At 40.5% G+C, this 21,680-nt stretch overlaps 1 pseudogene; it reads left to right on the forward strand.

The window, feature by feature from the left end:
- Positions 1 to 9,755: 9,755 nt before the first annotated feature.
- Positions 9,756 to 17,625, forward strand: LOC141019751 (pyruvate dehydrogenase (acetyl-transferring) kinase isozyme 2, mitochondrial-like; annotated as a pseudogene).
- The last annotated feature ends 4,055 nt before the right edge of the window (positions 17,626 to 21,680 follow it).

A 21,680-nucleotide genomic window follows, 5' to 3' on the forward strand; every position in this document is an offset into this window, starting at 1 on the left:
AACTGGGTCCTTCAATGCAGAGGAGCAGTGGAAACTCTGAGCTCCTCACTTGGGGTCTCTTTTAAAAACAGTTCATAGCATCCATGCGCTAGTGAAGAAGCGCTGAGTGTACACTTGAGCTTTATCAACAAGAAGGACAAGATTCAGAGGAATCCTGGCCACATGCACCACCTAAAGGACTCTCTGCGCATTCTCCAGGATTCCTGTTGACACATTCAAAGGAGACAGTGGAGCACGTCAGAGCATTGAGCAGCACACAGACACAAACACACAAATAATTGCAATGACATACCAGCAATCTGTCAATCCTGAGGCACTGTCAGATGTACCATGGAGAGACTGTTTCTGTCCTGGCTCTGATAGGGTTCATAAAACGTCCAGTCTTCTGATTGCCGTAAGCCAACAGCAGCACCAGCTTTAATAGCTCCACAACAGATTTCTTGTTTTTCTCATCATGACTTAAAACTTTGCCAGCATTTCAACTGCACATTTTTTAACCAACTTAATATCAGAGACTGGCTTGTTAGCTTCGACAAGGGTCCATGAAACGTGCCATGATGCAGCCGGTATGCTCTCTTGTGCCAATGTCGATTTATTCATAGCAGAAACCAGCTGCTTGTATGATGTTAGAATGTTTGTTATTTTGTGTTTATGCTGATCTGATTTTGTTGGGTAGTTGGCAGTAAAACTAGCAGCATACATAATGTTGAAGTTTTAGCTTTGTCGACAGCTACAGTTGGCATTCCCATGAAGCATGTTGGTTTAGCACCAGCATGGTCTGGTAAAATAAAAAAAAACTGATCAGTCCAGTCAGATTTGAACTGACGGTTCTGGCCGACTTCGCAAAGGCCAAAGTGTTCTTCATTTCTTGATTATCTGAGACCTACTGGTGATCATTCGCTCTGATGACAGGCGGCCTGAAAGCTGGTGAGTGGCGCTGTCTATTTGAGGGCAGAGTTGGGGATTTTTTTAATCCCAATTTCACATTATGACAAGTGCATAGTGACACCAGGTCAGCCCAGGCCAGACATTTGGTTGGCCACAAATTGGGGTTGGCTGATCTAGGAGCTCATTGTACAGCTCGTGAGAGGTGAGGTGTAGGGAGGGCCCCCACCTGTCTTCAATTTGATCTTCATTTCATTTTATTTCCTGTTGGCATATGTTGGCAAGTCATGTCAGCTTTTTTAATGTGTAACTGTCCTTCCTGCATCTGGCAGCTGTAACTGTGTTGCTTTTAGCTTGAATTATGCATTTAACTTCTTCTTCTCCATTTCTTTAATAGTTTGCTCTTCTTTATAAAGTATTCCACTCTGCTGCTAGTAGAATTGTACATGTTGGTGATTGGTCATATGCTGCAATAAATACAACTTGTATATTTAGGTCAAGTTATTGAGAAAAGATTTTTTTTAAATTCCATAATGGCTTTTTACATTGTGTTTAACAGAGGGAGATAACACTAGAGATAACAGATGAACTGAGCAGATCTCGTACAGGAAAACAAAACCTTTGACTTACACACTATGTGCAGAAACAGCACAAAGCCTACAAAGACCGCACACAGCAGATATCCTTATCATTTATCAGTTATTACTGAATTAGGTGAAAAGTTAAGTGATAAGGAGACAACAGTTTTGATGCAGAAAAGGGCTGAAAGTGCATTCCATTCTGACAATCTACATCTCACGTGTCACAATCTATACACAGTAACCTTTCTCAGGAGACTTCATGAATATTACCAATGCTTTAAACATTACAAGGATTAGTTGGCTAGTTGGGTGGAATTTTACGATTGTTCCTGTTTAGCCAGATTAAGACATATGTTGCTTTTCTTATAACTGTGTATGTAGTTTGAATTAGTTAGGGGCCAGGGCTGTCAGGCGATTGAAAGGGTTAGAGTTAGGGTTAGTTTTGTGATTAATTAATCAATTAATCGCACATACCAATATTTGCCATGCAATTCAAAGCAAATGTATGTACCGACTCCTTCGGCCCATAGCTGTGTCTCTGGGCAGTCTCTGGGCTAGAGAGAGCGGACAGGCACAGTGTCTGTGCTCAGCAGTATTTAGTCATCTGCCTCTATCAGGTTACAAAGCTGCTGTTCAAGGGGTGTCATAGAGTGATTAATCTGCATTATTTCTCCATTTAGCATTCCAAGAATGCTCAATGGCTGACATGTCTGGCTAGTATGCAAGCCATAATGCAGGGCAATGTGTTGATTAAAATACCATTTGTGTCAGATGGACATGAGACAAGTGGAATAGTTCAATTTTGACCTAAATAGCTGTCAAGACATTTAACTTAAAACCACAAATGTTGCCTTCATGTTGGTTCTAGTCATCATCTGGGGATCAAGAATGTCTGCACAAAGTGTCATGGCAACCCAATCAATATTTGTGATTTGTTGAGATACGCAGTGGTGACTAACCAAGTAATTATCATGCAATCAGAAGAGCCAGGCTGCTAGTGTGTCTAATATTAATGAATTAAAAGACAAACCATAACTGTTGACCTGGTAAGGTGTTTAAAAAAAAGAAGCTTAAACCTTAAAGCTGACAGTCAGAACTTTAACCTTGGTTGCTGTTAAATGATAAGCCTAATGTGTTGCAGTACAGAGAGACAGTAAAACAATATAACACTGTGTTGCATGAAGGTCTCTACTTGAGAATTTTAGGGTGTGTAATTAGAAGGCATTCTGAACTTCTCAACTTTAGGCATTGCAGCAGACTGAAAAACCCAACCAGTATTCAACAACACAAAGTCCCATACATGTAGGACTTGATACATTGATTTGACACATGTGACCAAACATGTGAACTCCACACAGAAAGGTCCATGGTGTCCTCGAGTAATAATAATAGTAATAATAATAATAATAATAATAATAATACATTCTTATTTTTTTTTACCATCATTAATATTATTGCTAATTTGGTGTATCCAATTCACCTTACCCAGCAATGTGGGTCAGTTCACACTTCCATGTTGTAAAAGTTTTGAAATATTTGAAATATTTAAATACAAATCAAACAGATATTAAGTTGAACAGAATACACGTTGTATTTTTCCTTTGCATGTATTAACTGTGCCATAGTTAAAATGTACAAAACAGGCTAAAAGTACAGTTCTTAACCTTTTTGTCTATAATACTGAATAAATATTCAGTATATATCTTTGTGAAATGCATTTTCAATGCCACATTAAAATCAACTCACAACACAGACAACGAACTGAAGAGGCGTATTGCATTTTAGTCTTGTCCAGCAGAAGGCAGCATAGACTTGCCATGCTCAGCACTGTAAACGTTAAAAGTATAGACACTGTTGGCCTTTTTTGCTGACAGACTTTGATAAGCAAGAAGATATTTATGCTTTCATGTTTATATTTTCAAACAGTTAATGAAGATAGACTTTTAGGATAACGACCATCCATGCAAACTCCCTTAAAGCCAATAAGGAGCAGGTCAACCCCTTTTCCAATTTCTACCCCTACCCCTTGTTTTTGAGTGCGTAGTGGTTGAAATCTCAGGTTAGGGTTACAATAGACAATATCACATTTATCTGATGGAGATAGAAAAGCATGGATGCATGCAATCTGCTCATAACTTCACACTATCAATCAAGTCATCAAAGAGAAAAGAACACTGCTTTGTTACACCTATCAGGCCACTAGTGGTGCGTAACAGGCTACACTTAGCAACCTGTGCTGCCAGTCTGCGCTGATATAAGAAGTGCAGTAGCCCACCAAGTGCAGCAACTTTAATCAAATTTTGGCCATCATATGCCATCAAAGGTGGGAATGCAAAGAATAAGAATGTAACGTTAGCTAAGGCTAGCTAGCAGTTAGCCACAGAGACATCAAAAAATTTGTAGTGATTGTTTTATACTTGTTATGAAGAAAATTACCATAATACATTGAAATGACAGAGTTTGAAGCGTGGCTCTAAAAAACCTCCGTTTGGAGGGAAATACACTGACACTTCACCCTACCCCTCTATCCGACCAAAGAATCAGTACATTCTGAGGAATGAACTCAGAAAATGGAGGGGTGAAAACAGGGTTCAAGTTATGTGGGAGCCAATGGGAGCTGAGCACCCATAAGGTAGGGTTTGAGCTCCCATGAAAGCAGAAAAACCTCACACCTGTGTGGGTTACTAAGACATTACCAATAACCATTATTTTATTCACAAGTAATACATTTTCAAATGTAATGAGTTTTTTTTTTTGAAAAAGTGTCAGTTTGTCACCTCATTGCTGTGAAAGCCTGTCTGTGTTTTGTGTGCACCCTGTCTGATTCTGTGTCTGAAGTGTGTTGTACCTCCTAGCAGCTGTTTGAACACACTGCTTCAACTGATTTCAATTACAAATCCAGTAAACAGTAATCTATGTAGGCTACTTTGAAGAAAGACGAAAGTGGAGAAAGTCACTAGATTCCCTTTTAAAAATCTCAATTTAAAGATGCGTTGCGTTAGGAGAAACTGTATAAAGTTTGTGAAGCTCTATATATAACACGTTCTTAACTATTTGGGCCTACTTAGTCATTTGGCAAACGTTATACATGAAGATATGTCTTTCTTTGTCTAAAAATCGTAGCCGTTTCTTCTAGTGATGTAGGTGTATATTTGCATATAGAGCGGGGAAGTGAGATCAGATCTTAAGTTGGTTTACTCAAGATGCGTGTCGAGACAAATTTAATGGCAGGTGTGAATTGACGGGCTTGAAACTGTCCACTTATGATTGGATCACTCAGTTTAAAATCATGGTTATATTCAGATTTATAATTCAAATGGATGTGCATTTATTTATGCACTTTTCTGGTCTACAACCCCACTCAAAGTTCTGTACAACATTTCCCACATTCCCCCATCCATTCACTCAAACATTCATACACTGGTGGCGGAGGATGTCATGCAAGGTGCTGACCTGCTCATCAGGACAGATACAGGATGTTTCCATGCTCAGGCACACACACACACACACACACATGCACACACACACTTATTTTATTCTATTCCCCGCCATCCCTTTATTGTTAATCTCCTTCAAATGGGGCTCCAGATAAATGTGTTTGAGAAAAGCAGGTCTGCAATACAAGTGTGTGTGTGTGTGTGTGTGTGTGTGAGAGAGAGAGAGAGAGAGAGAGAGAGTGTGTATCGAGGGCCTGGCAGGTATCTAAACTGTAATGCATTCCCCCTGTTGTCACCCTCTTAAGCGAGCTTCCAGACTGTAAACAAGCTATATTAGGGAATGCTGGAGTGGTGGCTGGCTGCCTGACGCGGGAACAAAGCACAGAGGACAGAAATAGATGGAATAATAACGTCTATGACAACAGCAGCGAGAGGTGTATCGCTCTGGGTGAGAGGTGAAAAGTTCTCAATTTTCCAAAACCATAAAAACAATGTCATTCAACTGTTTGTTTTATAAGAGCAAACAGTCCCTGCCCTGGTGAGACAGCAAGGTTGTGATATATGTTATATATCAACAAACAACAAAGAGTTTGTTTGTTGTTTGTTGATATGTAACATATATCACAACCTTACTGTCTCACTGGGGCAGGGAATGTTAGCTTTTTTTTTTACGAGTGATAGTAATTTAGTGGACCTATTTTAGATAAAACGCAGGTCGGACAACTGCATGTTATTTATGTAGACTAACATCAACCATGAACTAAGGATGTTAGAGCCTCTTTGTACCTTGTATTAACATCCATCATGATGATCAGATCACCATTGGACAGCTCCTAGTTTGTCAGTTCACACATGGCATTTGAATGCATCCAGAATGACTGGGTCCACTTTGCGCACTGCTGCACCAGTTGACATTTAGTGGCAAGGGCCTGGAAAAGCGTTATGTACTCTAGTGTAATCTGTGAGCCAGTGGCAGAAAACACGTAATTGTCAGCTGACAAACAAACAACAGTGTCAGCCTACAGGGCAAGTGGCTTACAGAGTTGTACGGTGGCTTGGAAATGATGCGGACCCACCTCTTGTGAATGGATGTCACTCTGTATGTAAATAAACACATACATCACAGAGACAATCAAAAGACATCATTTCTTTTACACAAAGAAGGAAAAATCTTCCTGTATAACATATGCAGATTTAACAAGAAGGCCCAAATAGTTAAGAGTGTGTCTTAGACAGTGTTTCGCAAAGTCGATAATGTTTCTCATAACTTAACAACTCACAAAATTGAGTGATTGTTTTTAAGGGAGTTTAAGGTGGTCAAAGAAATTGCCTATATTGGTTACTATTTCAAAAATCTGACATGTTTACCACCAGGTAATGATGTTGTTTCACAAATATAGTGTACTATTATTTAATATTACTTAATTTATTGCACGAATGCCGAATTTACAAGAAAGCCCTAATGATTTGATGAATTTGCTGTAGGCACTTCACAAAGTTGTTTAGGTTCCTCTTCGCTCAACAGCTCTCAAAATTGTACGTTTTTCTGAGGGAGACTGGGGAGATTGTGGTTACTATTTAAATGGTTAGTTGGAACAGAAACAAACATCTGTAGCTAACACACACACTGCTAAAAGAATGCGCTCGCAAGTACCACAGACCGCCTCTAAATGTGCGCTCAGTGGTCATACCTGTACTGTCCACTTGTGATCTGATCACTCAGGAAAAATGTTGATACCAGATCTAAACGGGCCTTATTTTAAGATGTTCACAGTGAGCTTCAACTAGAATGACGCAGATGTCAGTGCAGCAACAGGCTGTCACTCAGGTTACACCGGCAGTGTTTCCAGTCACACAGAGCGTCAGCGGCTGATATGATATGTGTCGAGGAAAACGCATGCCAGAATCATACACGACAGACAGCTGCCACTGTCACACACTGGCATGGAGACAGAAATAAACATTGATACTGTTTCTAGTTGTTTTCACTATTCGGTTTCAACGGTTAATGTTTTATTTATACATATTATTTTCTGCATTTACTATGTGTGTAAAACCTGAGTTTGTCTCCTCGATGTTGTTGATGACAACCGCTCTGTCGTCCGCAAACTTGTTGAAGAGGTTGTTGCTGTAGTTTGGTTTGCAGTCGTGCGTCAGCAGGGTGAAGAGCAGGAAACGATGAGTGTGATGGTGCTCGATGTTTTGCTGCTGACCTGAACTGCTTGTATATAAATACAGTATGTGTGTGTGTGTGTGTGCAGGACAGAGTGATCTAACTCTCTGCATGCTGGTACCCTGGGACACGTAATGAAACAAACATAACACTGTGGAACAGATGTCAATAGACAGACATAGAATAGGACATGGAATTTAAAAGAAGAAGAATCTTTGTTTTATCACAAACAATAATACAATGTACAATTTAGTGAAATTGGGTCTCTGCATTTAACCCATCCTGGAGGAGCAGTGGGCAGCCAACGTACACTGCCCAGGGGCCAGCTCCAGATCTTAGCCAGTGCCTTGGTCAAGGGCACTGAATGGAGAAACTACAGTCCAAGCCCTCTGTCTGTTTGAACATTAAGTTCCACATGCTACTGAGGATCCTGTTTGTTAAATTAATACATTGTTTAATTGCCAATATTTCTTGTTTCTTCAGACTTCAATCATCCAATCCACCAGACAAGAGTCAATAGCAGAATAAGTTGTTTGGCAGAGACGATTTGGCAAATTTTTCATGGGCGCAACCCACATACTCGGCTCTGCTGTTCATCCCACAAATGCATGTTCCTCACAAATGTGGCACCATTTAAAAGAGAAATAAACAGGCTTTCCAACGGTATAAGATTTATTGCCAAGAAGCGTTGTTACAACAAAGAAATCATCTACCAAACACAAATTTCCTTACTTTTTGTGCTATGTTTATGTAAATAGGAAGTGACTTTAATATCACACGCTAGCGTAACAGTGATGGATGTCCTTTTGTAATGTAGGCATTTGTTTCAGTCGACAGATATCTATATGTAAGAAACATGCATTTTAGAGCATTGTATTGGGCTGTTCAGACAGAGCAACTTGAATCTGCAGTGATAATTTCAGCATCTGTTCTACAAATTCTGAATGCAACGAATGAATCAGGCAAGAAAACATACTGATCATCCGTCAGAAATAGTGTCATTGCTGTTTGCGATTGTATTTTTACGTAGGCCTATTTATTCTTCAGTTATGAACAGACTCACACAGGATGACAATCACCAAAACTGTCAATCAATGAGTTACCTATCTGTATGACTTCATGTTTAGTCTTCTTGGTTCATTTGTAAAATGTCAATGTGAACAGGAACCGAAACAGAACTCAAATGCAGCAATCAGTTGGTCCGGACCAAATGAACCAAACTACAGGTGTGAAAACACGAGTCACAAGTCACTGAACTCTGTTGTGTTGCAGTCAGAAATGATGGGGGTGCAAAATCATATAAAATACAGACTACTACATGATATTGCTTTAAGCGACATATCAGTAATAGACTTCATAGTCGTACAGTATTGACACATATGCAGGTGTCAGAAGATCACCACCTTGTGCTCAGCAGGTGTCCTGTCAGATCACAGAACTTGCCAGATACACTTGGACACTGTGGACAGATTTTGTCGGCACGTTAGCATCACTACGTTAGCATCACAACTGCAAGATGCAGTCACAAAACTTTCCAAATGTGTAGTCCAGATCAAAATGAAGACGAGTTCATGTACACTCTTTTCTGCCAAAGTTTAAACAGTCATTTCACATAAAAGATTTCTGTATTTGCGATGTGCCTGTCTCCTTCTCACTGGTCCGATGTGGGCAGGGCTCAGTCACATAAGGGTAATGTCATTTAGATTTCTTTCACGTAGCAATCAAGCAACATGTGGACCTGAAAAAAGTTGTTAACTTATGTTGCCAGCAGTCAGTTCAATATGATCAAACCAAACCTGTAGAAATTGGCAGTTCGTGTGATTTGTGGTAAATACAAATCCCAGCTGTGTAACAGTTTGTCAGATGTTATGTAGGTGCTAACTACAAACTAAACTCATGACATCGGAACATTGTGATGTGTTGAACACTTGTATGTTGAAGTAAACATGTATGTAACGCTGTGATCCTACCCTCTCACTGAAGTTACACAGAGCAGAAACAAGAGACAGAGACACCATTCACCCTGTTACAACACACTGTACCATCAACATGACTCTGAAGCTGGTAGTTTAATGTGAAAAAGTTACATTATGTCCCTATAATTACATAATGCTTTATTATATATTATTATATTCAAGATGTGATATAGCTCACTTTACTGTACCCAAGTGGAAATTTAGCTCGGGCATTAGCGCTGCATACTGCTACAATCTACTTCAAAATAATTAGCATATATAGCCTAGACAGTGGTACCCAAACCATGATAACACTAAAATAAAAAGATGTATAATATTGCACATGCTCTGAGAGGTTAAAAGAATAGGAATACATATATAAAAAGAGCCAGTAGTCAATTGAACATAGACTACTGATGACATCCAGTCCCTCAGAGGTTCCTATGAACTGATCCCAACACAAGGAGCGCTTGTTTTTCAGACACTGTAACACACGCTGTTTATCAGACGGAGGAAGCGTTACCTAACCCGCTGTGACCCGGTCACCCCCCCACACTCGTGTTTACTATCTTCCAACTGTACAAGTAGATGGGATTCCGGGAATCCGATTCGCTGGCTGCCGTCCCCCTCGCTCTCCCATTGGCTGAGGTGGAGCGCTAAGTAAGAGTGTCATGTGCGGAGCTGCAGACTGTTTACGCCAGCATCCTCTGCAGCAGCTGATCTCACTCACCGCCGCTGGACTCCCGAAGATTTCATATTTCATCTTCATGTCCTATTATTTTCTAACTTGCTGAGCAGATTTGTGAGGATGACCAGTAAAATGAAGTTTGTCCGGTCTATGATGAAGGCTGCAGCGCTGGCCAACGTGCCCAAACACATCGACCACTACTCCAAGTTCTCCCCTTCTCCTCTGTCCATGAAGCAGTTCTTGGATTTCGGTAAGTTCATCGTGACTTGTCTCACCATTTTGTTATGATCCACCTGTACCTAAAGCTCATATTATTTACATTTTTTTAATGCATTTTTTTATCTTTTAAGCCCATGTGTTTTTACTATTATTTTATTGGATAAATTTAGTTCGAATCGAACTCTTTATTATATGCACACTGCATACGAACATGAATCACACTGAAGTCGCCTAATAAGTGTTGCATCTATAAAATTCCTGAAGTTGAATTGCTGCGAACACTTTATAATAACATTAATAAATGGCACATTTATAGTTAATTAAAAGATGAGTTACTAGTTATTTGACTGTTAACAAACAATAAAATGCTTTATAAACCATTTATTAAACAATTGTTTATTGTTGTTGCGACTGATGTCTATGAATGGTAAATAAATACTCATCTATAAACATTATTTAGATGTCCAGCTCATGTTCATAAACCTTTAAATATGGTTTGTAAAGCATTTCATTGTCTGAGTGAATAACTATTACCTAATGTTTAATTCCTATAAATGTTCCATTTATTAATGACGGTTATTATAAGGCGTGACTGTGTTGCTCCTCTGTGTACTCGCTGAATGCATTGTGCGTTGAATCATTGCTACAATGTTCAGCAAGCAGGAGCATGCTGAGACCGGACAGATCAGTGCTGTGATAAAAGGTGTCTTTGTTTCACTCATTAACCTGATTTCACAACATCACCTCATCACTGAAGGAGAACCGGTTACTACTGGTTCTATGTGGCATCAGAGCCAGAATAGTTCATTGTTAAATTGATTTATTGTATCTATCAGATAATAAAAGACACAGATCAGATCCAAATATATGCATAATTTAGTCTTGCATGTTCTTTTGATAAGTACATTTAATCTTCTTTTTTTTTTAATTTAGTAAACTGTTACATTGTAATCACGTGCTGTTGTATTCTCCAGGTTCCATCAACGCCTGTGAGCGCACGTCGTTTGTCTTCCTTCGTCAGGAGCTTCCTGTCCGTTTGTCCAACATCATGAAGGAAATCAACCTGCTGCCGAACCGGCTGCTGGTCACGCCCTCCGTCCAAATGGTCCAGAGCTGGTGAGAGATGTGGAACACTCAAAAGTCATTGAACGATTGATGTATTGATGAACGGAACTGAACTGAACTGAACTGAACTAAACTGATACCGATAGGCCATCAGGCTATAGATCATGGTCTACTCTTTGGCTTTTAGATATGACTGATGTTTGACCCGGTGTATTCTCAGGTTAGACGTGTTGCCCTGGTCAGCGCTGTGTATCTTGCTGTCTCTCTCTTTCTCTCTATGATGTTACTCTATAGATGTACTCTCTGAAATTGGCACTGATTGATTTAATGTGAATCAGTGCTCGGCAGCACCCGTGTCATTGGGTCAGTACCCTTAAAAGTACAGAGTTTGGTAGCCAACCCTACTAACAATACATGTCAATGCTTTCTTGCTAAGAACATCAAGATAAAATACTGTTGCCTCACATTTCTTTTTGTTTTTACAAAAGGAGCTGAGTAGAGTACGTGTTAAAAAAAACCTACCAACATTTAAAATGACTTTTTTTAAAGTGCAACAAGCAAAATTAGTACATGTCACTTTCCAGCCTTGGTGTTATAAACTTTTTTCACTTAAGTCACAGCTTCATTCTCTCCTGTTTGAGAACGGACTGTAATCTTCAGACTTGTGAAAAACTTTCAAAACTCTCTCACAGCCTTCATTTGTTCATACAGTTGTTCCACATTTTTAAGAGTTGCAATGTTATTAATCCAACTGCTATAAATAGCAGGCCAACACTGCACTGTTGGTGCCCATATAATCACAGATTACATTACAGAGCATGAGGGCGGTTGAGGGGAGGGGGGGTGGCTGAACTTTGTCCCAGTTCCTCCTCCAGCCTCCCCGCCTTTCTTCCTCTTTTCCTTCGCCCTGCCTGCTTGTTGTTGCAGCTGAAGGGAACAGCACGTTCAGAACTCAGAGCCTCACTGCTGATTCATAATCAATGTCACACTTATGAACGGAAGCGATCGTGCAATAATAAATGTGCTGTATGTAAGAATTTTAGTTTAAAACCTTCATAAATTCACTAAAATCCTGAACAGAATGTGAAGACATAACAGTGGAGACAGTGCTTTGGGTAAATGTAATACATGGGAGGTGCAAAGTGAGGCTTTACAGACTGTATTTTGTTCATAGTGGTCCTGAAGAATAAGCTTGTTGACATCTTGATTTTAAGCTGTAAGGAGCTATAGCTGACTAGCTATCTTTTTAGCTAAGTAAATAGTTGAAATATGGCTAATTAACTATCTCACCTCCAAACTATGTGACTGTAGCGGTGCACTTTTTTTGTATGCTGATGCAAGTGGCAACAGCTGTTAACATGAAGCCAAAGAGTAGTTGTTCCTCTATGGTTCTGACCTTGTTTTTATTTAATAGAATCAGTATGTTATAGAACATGAGGTGTACAGAGCAGATCCATGTGCCGTTGTATTGTAAAGAAAAAAGCAACTGAATGAACATTAGTCTGTGTTAAAAAGCAGCTGCTGCTCGTGATTTGCTGGGAGATGGGTCGTCACAGGACAGATGATGGGTGGTGCTGTTTACATCCTCCTCTCCTCTCCGCCCGCTCCTCCCCTCCTCTCTCTGTTTTTCAGCCTCTGTTGCTCGCCGCCCTGTGGAATGTACTGTAGCAGCATTGATGTGTGTCCCTGTGTGTCTATCTGCCAAGCTGTAGCTATAACTATCTCCTGCGTTTGTGTTCTCTCAGGTACATCCAGAGCCTAATGGAGATCCTGGACTTCTTGGACAAGAACCCAGATGACCAGAGTGTCCTCGAGACGTGAGTGTAACACATAAAGAAAAAACGAATGTAGAACTGGACAGGATGATGTTGATTTCACTTTCTTCTTTTGCTCTAACCTAACCGTGTGCATCTGTCCGTCCTGTCCTCCCTTGTTCTTACTGTTGCCCTCCTCCGCCCACCGACCCCAGGTTTGTGGAGGTCTTAGAGTCCATCAGGAACCGACACAATGAGGTGGTCCCCACCATGGCTCAGGGAGTGATTGAGTACAAAGATTCCTATGGCCAGTATGACGGCGTTACTGACCACAACATCCAGTACTTCCTGGACCGCTTCTACACCAGCCGCATCTCCATCCGCATGCTCATCAACCAGCACAGTGAGCAACCGAACACACACTTTTAGAGCCGGATCAGTGAAGTTTAGATTGCATCAACCTGTTATACTCAGACATGACCAAAAATAACAATGTTTCTTCTTTCTTGCAGCCCTCGTCTTCAAAGGCAACATAAAACCCTGCTCACCCCTACACCATTGGCTGCATTGACTCCATATGTGATGTGACAGAAGTTGCAAGAGGTAAGAGGAAAGAGGGGGGAGAGAGGCTGTCACAGGTCGTTTTTTATCAGCTGACACCTGCTCTTTATTCTATTATGTTTTTATCACAATCATCGTCATCATTTTCATCCATTTACAATGTCAACATGGTATGCTAGTTAAATGTAGTACATTATTATACAGTTATCGACGGTGTATAACACAGGAGAACAACTGGAATACTCATAGAATGGAAAAGGAAATCTTTTATATGTGGTTTAGTTGGTAGTTCTGAGGGGACAGCTTGACACAAGGCTGGATTACCCACTAGACAAGGTGTGCAAATGTCTTAGAGCGTCCAGATTCACCCCGGCCCTGATTCCTGAAAGCCCCCGATTTAGTGCATGTTGTAATTACGATCCATTTTCCATACTGTTGCCTCAAACCAACTGTCGCAAAGTGTATTTTATTGAAAGTGTATTTGAATTCTGGTAATATTATTTAATTAAACCTTTAATTTGGTATTTGGAGGTTAACAGTCACATATAACATACACGGAATGGAAAACAATGGGACCAGGCTGCCTGTCAGATCAGTGCAGTGCTTTTAAAAACCACAAAAAGCAAGGACTTAATTTTCCCACTACAAGTCCATCTGTATTTTCACAGTAAATGAACTAGTTCAGGTATCATCAGGCTTCTCTGATAGAGTAACTAAACCTCTCACATCATCAAATGAATGAGGTCGATAACTGGGACAGGGCTGGCAGCCTGCTCATCCAGTTTGGGCCAGTTTCAGTGTTTGAAGAGAAAGAGTCAGAGCAGCTGGTTGTGATTCAACACACTTATCAGCCATAATGTTTATACTGATGATAACCTTGCATTTATCATATCTGTCTATCTTTATGTCAGTTTTTATTATTGTGCATATGGGGCAAAGAATACAGTTGATTTCTTCTCTCTCTAGATGCCTATGAGAGTGCTAAGATGCTGTGTGAGCAGTATTACCTGGGAGCACCAGAGCTGGAGCTGAGGGAAATGAACGGTGAGACAAACACATACACAGTAAACAGTACACACGCTCACACTTTGTGTGCATCAAGCGTTGACTGTTGTTCTGTTCCCTCCCCTAGCCAACAACATCAAAGAGCCCATCCAGATCTCATACATCCCATCTCACCTGTATCACATGCTCTTTGAACTATTCAAGGTAATAAATAACACTGCATCTAAAAACCAGAAATACATTAAAAATGCTGTCGGATGTATGTGTACTATAAACAATATTACAGAAGCCTCCTTGATATCTTAAAGGGCCAGTTCGGGGACTTCGAAGAAACAGATTATTAAAAATAAATCGTAATCTTATCATCAAGAAGTAAATGTTGACCGCCAAATGTAATGGCTATAGTGTAATCAGCGTTCAGATTGATTTCTTATTAACCTTGCTTTCACTATGCTATCTTCTGTCTGCCTACTGGGCAAAAAAATCCTCTGGGAAAATGGAGACTGACTGGTGATCCAGTCAAGCTGGCAACCTGGCACCATTTCTATCTGCTTTCATGTCAGCATTTTAGACTGAATGAATGAATAAACTCACATTAAGTCCTGTGTTGCTGGTAGCTGCTGCGCTGTGGAAAAAGGAAACAATCCATTAGTAGACGCTAAGGGAGCGGAAGTTGTGTTTCCTCTAGTAGTCGTGTTCACCCTGGTGTGACATCATTACGACAGAATTCAAGATTATTGATTACGCCACAGAAGACATTTTCATCTTCACAGGCTGAGTTGTCCTGACTGTCATGAGTCTGTAATGAATCTTATATGTAAAAATGCACCACCAGCAATACTTCACCCACCCAGGCAGATTCCCATTGTTGATTGTCACCGTAGGATCCAAATATTGCATCGTATTTGCTAAATTGATCCCAAATGAATTCATATTGACGTGAATTTATTTACATAATAGAATATGTTCTGACACCGCCCCACTGGCAGCCCAACAGCTGATAACGCTCCCTGTTTCCTCTTTGCAGAACGCCATGAGAGCAACCATTGAGACCCACGAGGCCAGCAGGACCCTCCCACCCATCAAAGTCATGATCGCCCTTGGTGGAGAGGACCTGTCAATCAAGGTGAGTGACTGCTTTGTCACAGGTTAGCAGCCCAGTCTCAGCCTCCGCGTTAAGTAAAGCTGTTTTTGAAGTGAGAGTTTGACTGATGGCCATTTTATAGACATGAGCACATGATTTGTGCTTATGGTGTGTTGCATTGACATGGCCTACTGCAGCAGAATCCACTTCAACAAACCAGAAAGGGAGGGAAGATGGAAGGGCAACATGTCGTCATGAAAGAGCTCTGTCTTATGGAAAGTCGAGGAAAAGAGGGGAGGGGAAAAGACCATATTCAAACCTCTGATATCACACTACTGTGTTCCAGGTTGCAGTCGTTTGAATGTAGAGAATCTGACAAGTTATCATTTCACCACTTCATCACAGTGACAATCCAGAGGGACATTAAATGCCATATTCCTGGGTAAAACAACACATTTGATAATTGATTAGCTGCCGTTAGACAGCAGCTAAGCTTTGCATTTAACCGCTTCCTCACACTACCGTTTGATAGTGTTACATCCTACAACAGGAGGCGTTGAAAGCAGTGGCTATAAAACCCCAGAATGCATTAGTGAACATCCACACAAAGTTAAATCATTTTTCTTGTCACAAGTTGAAGGAAAAACAAAGGTTGTCTTTAGCCAAGAATAGAAACAAGAGTTAGCTCAGCTAAAACTTCTTTAGTCCAAAAAAAGAAAAAAAAAACAGTAATCCTCTCACTACTAAAGCTTCACTGAAGTATGTTACACTTACATTATGTGTACAGTAAGGTGATTGTGTGATGATGGTGAGTAGAACAAATGCTTTCTTTTTCACCCCGTTCTGAAGTAATGTGTTTTCACTCATTGCCCTGCTGTTCTAATTACCCTGACTCACCTCCGTTCAGCTGCTTAATCAGTTTACATAAACCCCATAAACCCTCAGTATCATCAAAGAAACGTAACCCACCCAGATTTAGAGCCCGTTCACTGACATCACTGGCTCCTGGCACAGCATGCCCTCATATTTAAAGAGGATTATGCTGTTACAGAAATATTGTTTCACGCCTGTAACCTTTGACTGCCACGGACAACTGAATGTGGTCATTAAGGGTGGAGTTTCACACGTACACACGCTCGTAAACACACTTAAAACAGCTCATCCTGTCTCTGTTTTATGCTAGCATGATAACAAAGTTGAGGGTGCTCTCTTGATCTCACCCAGGGTTTGAGCTAAAATCTCTGAAATAACTAACCCTAACCCTGACCTACAATAGTGGTGGAGATAGATTAATAAGTAATAGCTGAACAGGTCAGGAGTCTGGTGACTTTCTCCATGGAAGACAAGAAGCAGCCTATATTATCATATACAGATCTCACCCTTTCATGTTGACTAAAGACAGTTTGTTTCGTGTTGGCTTGACTCCATCATGGCTGCTGAGCCTTCACTGCTGTGTTAACCTCTCCATAATGTCTGTGTCTCCCTAGATGAGCGACAGAGGAGGTGGCGTTCCCTTCAGGAAGACAGAGCGCCTGTTCAGCTACATGTACTCCACAGCACCCAGACCCTCCTTTGGAGACAAACACAGAGCCCCACTGGTGAGCAATTCACACACAAACACACACGTTCGAACATGATATCAATACATGGGAAGAGCTAACGTGTGTTTGGGTGTGTGTCTGTGCAGGCAGGGTTTGGCTATGGTCTGCCTATCTCTCGTCTCTACGCTCGCTATTTCCAGGGAGACTTACAGCTCTACTCTATGGAGGGTACTGGCACCGATGCTGTTATACACCTGAAGGTAATACACGTGTGCAGCAACATGTGTTGCTTGATATATGAAGGATAAGATCAGGCCCCCATTGTCTCAGTGTGACTTAACTAATACAAAACATGTTGGGCCTAGAGTCAGCACATATGCAAACAAAAAAACAAGCTGTAAATGGTCCCTGCATTAAAGTTCTCTGTCTGTCTCCAGGCGTTGTCTACAGACTCAGTGGAGAGGCTCCCAGTTTTTAACAAGACTGCTTTGCGACACTACAAGCTCAGTTTGGAGGCAGATGATTGGTGCGTTCCCTCCAAGGAGCCGCTGGATCTGGCTGTCTACCGCGTTGCCAAGTGATCCTGTCGTAACCTGACATCATTTCTGACACAAACACTTGACCATAAAATGACCTTTGAGGTCAGGGCATTGTGGGACCAGAACTATTCCCGTGGTGGATGATAGCCCAAGTGACCAAAAGTGGCCGAAGCGATCAAAGAGAGGACAGAGCGACATCCGATTGTCAGGGAACTTCCTTTACTGGAGCGAGCTTCTTCTCCCTGTATGGCCTCCTGCCGTCTGTACATGTGTGCTGTAAATATAGGAAGAGAGGTTGACATTCTGGCATTTTCTAACCGATATCGGGGATATGATTTAGAAACCAGCAATCAAAAGTGGGTTCATAGGAGCTGAACAGTTGTCTATTTATCTGAGAAACTGTTGGCAAGTGACATCTAACAGTGTTTTATTGATAAAGAACGGACAGTTCTTCTTGATTTGAGCCGGTCAAATGTAAATGCTATGTTAAAATCACAGGTCTCATGATAAGAAAATCGCTGTCTTTCAATTTGTGATTTTGACTTGACTGTAACAGGCAAACCTTTTGTAAATGTTCCTACCATTCGCCAACATTTGGTTGGAAGCTGTTTCTTTTGAAAGACAACTATCAAAGAAACTCGAGTTCAAGCTAACGAGTTAGCACACAAAGACGTTCAGATGACAGAAAGAGGTTGAGGAATTTTTGGAGGGTTTTGTTAAGTCTTTATTACTTTTATTCCAACCATAACCTCACACAGAAAAACACATTTGCTTTTTCAACATTTTCTCAGGGTACAGGTGACTTTTACTTCAGATTTCAACATACCAGCAAGAGGTGTTCCTCAGAAACAATAAGTGCTTGTGTGCATTGACTGACATGTTTGTTTATTATTTTTTCCACGAGAAACAGAACATTTCCTCTTCCTTTTTATGCCTGACCTGCTGTTTGAGTGTATCAATCAGTGGGAATGCAATGTCAACATGTTTTGTGTGACTTTTTGTGTATCTACTCTTTTAAATTCCTGTTTTGTGGCCTTGTGCTTATATAAGTTGCAGAACAAACAGATGTTAAGCTGCTCAGTTACTGATGGCCAACAAGGATTAATGATTATTGGGTTAGAGCATAGCAGGCACTGTGACACTGTCAAACAGTTATGTAACTTGTCTTCCACTGACAGTTTTGGTTATCCATTAAATAGCCTGGCTTAAACTGTGGAAGCTTTTTGTTGAACACCTGTAATGGCCCAAACTTTTGTGTGGATTGAGTGTGTGCTGCCTGTTATACAGTATATTGTGATTCACTATGTGTAGTCACACCATGTGACCCAGACACAGTGTTATTGTGTCATTTGAAGTACCCATATTCTCTTGTATATTTGAAGTGAACTGTTTGTATTGAATTAATTTTATTTTTTTATAAGGAATCTTTCGGAAATAAATCATCCTGAAATGAATGTGTTTTACGTCCTCATTATTATTATTATTATCATCATCATTATTATTATTATTGTGTGTGTGTGTGTGTGTGTGTGTGTGTGTGTGTGTGTTTGCTCTTCAGAGGTTGTTTCGATTCAGTTCTGCTGATTCAGGGTTTGTTGCAGCAGTTAAGTGGACATCCTACTGTCAGTCTGTTCTTGTCTCACAATCCATGAACTGTGCAGGGGAAAGTGACAGACCTGAATACCGACCAATCAGAGACTGAGTTATATAATGAGGATGTGTGTGTGTGTGTGTGTGTGTGTTCGGGTGTTTCTTTGTGTAGGGACCTTGAGTAGTTCACTACAGCACCAGGGTCAATATAAGGACTTCGACCGCCATGCAGGGTGTGTTTGTTGGGACTTCAACTATCACGCAGTGTGTGTGGGTGGGTCTGTCTGTCTGAACTTGAGAGATCAACCTGCTCTTGTTGAATTAAGAGTGAAAGTGTAAGGTCATCAGTGAAGCAATGGAGTAACACTTGGTTTGTAGCTATGGTGCGTTTTAACACAAGTGAAGGTGTAAATGTAACATCTACCGTAATAAACTCAAGCCTCCACCTCGGCTGTGTTAATGTAGAGTAAGTCTGGTCTTCTTCTATTGTTGAACAATTCCATGAAAAGACCAAAACTAACAATTTGTAAGTTATCCCTAACATTTAGGTTCCTTAGTAGGAATCAGTAGACATATTCCTACTGAAGAACCAGAAAGCACCTGTGCTTCACCTGCACCCCATCCCCTCATCAGTTTAATCTGTATTAAAGTTGAATTATTAGTTTAGTCTTTTTTGAGTTGTCTGTTCATTTTACCTGTTCCTGATGCTATTTTTTGAAAGAAGTTCTGCCATTGATCCTCCCGCTTGCTGTCTCCTGCATTTGGATCCACTTCTCTGCTCTCAGTGTGACATTCCCATCAGGCCACTGAATTGGAACAAGACGATCCATGTTGTTCACCTTACCTGTTGGTGGTTTTAATGTTGTGGCTGATCACTGCATACAATACTTGTGTATTAATATTTATTAATGATGTACTGAATGCAAGTGGAGTGCATGTATTTGATCACTGAGGTGCTCTATCAGGGTTCCAGACAAACTTTTTTCTCCACTTTCCTAAAACCAAAAAAACAATTTTAACTGTTCCAACAATGAATGTAAAAAGTCCCAAAATTAAAATGTTTTTTTATTTTGTTGTTATCATAATATCATTTAATAATAGCTATTAGCTATAATTAACTAAAACAGCTATTTGCTATTTGGTCCTTTAGCCAAACACCTGCCTTGCTGCCCTACTGCCAATTTCAACAGGATTTCTGGTTCACAATGTAGGCCGAGCATTATCAGGGAAAACATATGGTGCATCTCCCATGTACAGTCAGCAGCCAGCCCGTGAGCCCGGAATAGTAACTTTAGTTAGAGCATGAGAAAACGTGCTCTGTTGTAATTTGTGCTGGGTTTAGCTTATCATTTGCTAAGCAGTAGTTTCAATGTTAAGTACATGAAAGACATTCAAAAATCCCTTTTCATCCCAGAGTCATCCTGGGGATGATCTCTATGTGTCTCAAACTCATTTTTTTGTCCTCACGACGATAAGACTGCATTGTCTCAAGCCCTGTGCTCTACCCGGATAAAAATGTATTTAGCAAACTTCTTTTTTTGTAAATGTCAGTCCAAATGTCCTATGAGACAAAACTGGATGTCAACCATGAAAGAGATTCTAACCTGCACAAGCCAGATACAAGATACATGACACGTACACGACAGCAGGAAAGTGGTATTGACCTCAGTATGATATAACTTCTGTAGACAGACAGAGAGACAGACTGACACACAGACACAAATACAAATGTACCCAGAGGCAGGTTCATGGCAGTCCATTCCAGTTGTATAATGATGGAACAAGCCAAAACCAGCCCCAGTTACAGCAGAACATGGTTCATGCTTACCCTGCTCTCCATCTTTATTAATCATTGTTAAGTGTTTTGTTCAACCCTGACGTTGTGTCTCGGGGTCCTTCAGACCCGGGCCCTCTTTAACAACTCAGAACCTTACAGACACATTGTTTTGACTTGATACTTGGTGACTGATTACATTTCCTGATTTTAAACAACTGTTTATAAATACATTTTTCTAGTATGACACATTTTATAAGTGTGCTACAGAAAACGTTGCATCACACTGTAAAACCTGCTTTATCTAATGGATTTTCCAGTGATTGGTGTAAACAGGACTGTTTACACATTGCTCTACTTCCCAAATGCCAAAAAGGTCTGTTTGAATTTCTATTATTGGAGTTTTGCAATAGTTTGCTTGAAAGAGTTTTAACCTCTCTGGGGTCTGGCTGACCTTAAACACCCGTAACACAACTTTATCTGTTGGCTAACATTATTTACACATACAGCAGTGGGTCTGGAGGATCCCAATAAATGTCCTCAAATATCCTCGAATATGATGGAGATAAGATCATATTTAAGCTCAACAGTGTGTGAGTCTGCAGTAAACCGGCCTCACCATGCTGACCCAGCTGTCATGCATAGCTGAAGTGTCCTTGATAACCTGAAGGGTTGTCAGAGGCTGTCCCAGGTTATTAATTCATAAGTTGTTTTCCCCTGCAGTTTGTGTGATTACTGGCTGAGCAGTGACCCCTTGTGGTGAGGTTTACAAATTATAACAGCAATCGTATTTAGTAGATTTATCTTACATTCCTACTGTATCAGCTGA

The sequence above is a fragment of the Pagrus major genome, chromosome 23, assembly GCF_040436345.1.
Source record: "Pagrus major chromosome 23, Pma_NU_1.0".
In the NCBI taxonomy this organism is placed as follows: domain Eukaryota; kingdom Metazoa; phylum Chordata; class Actinopteri; order Spariformes; family Sparidae; genus Pagrus; species Pagrus major.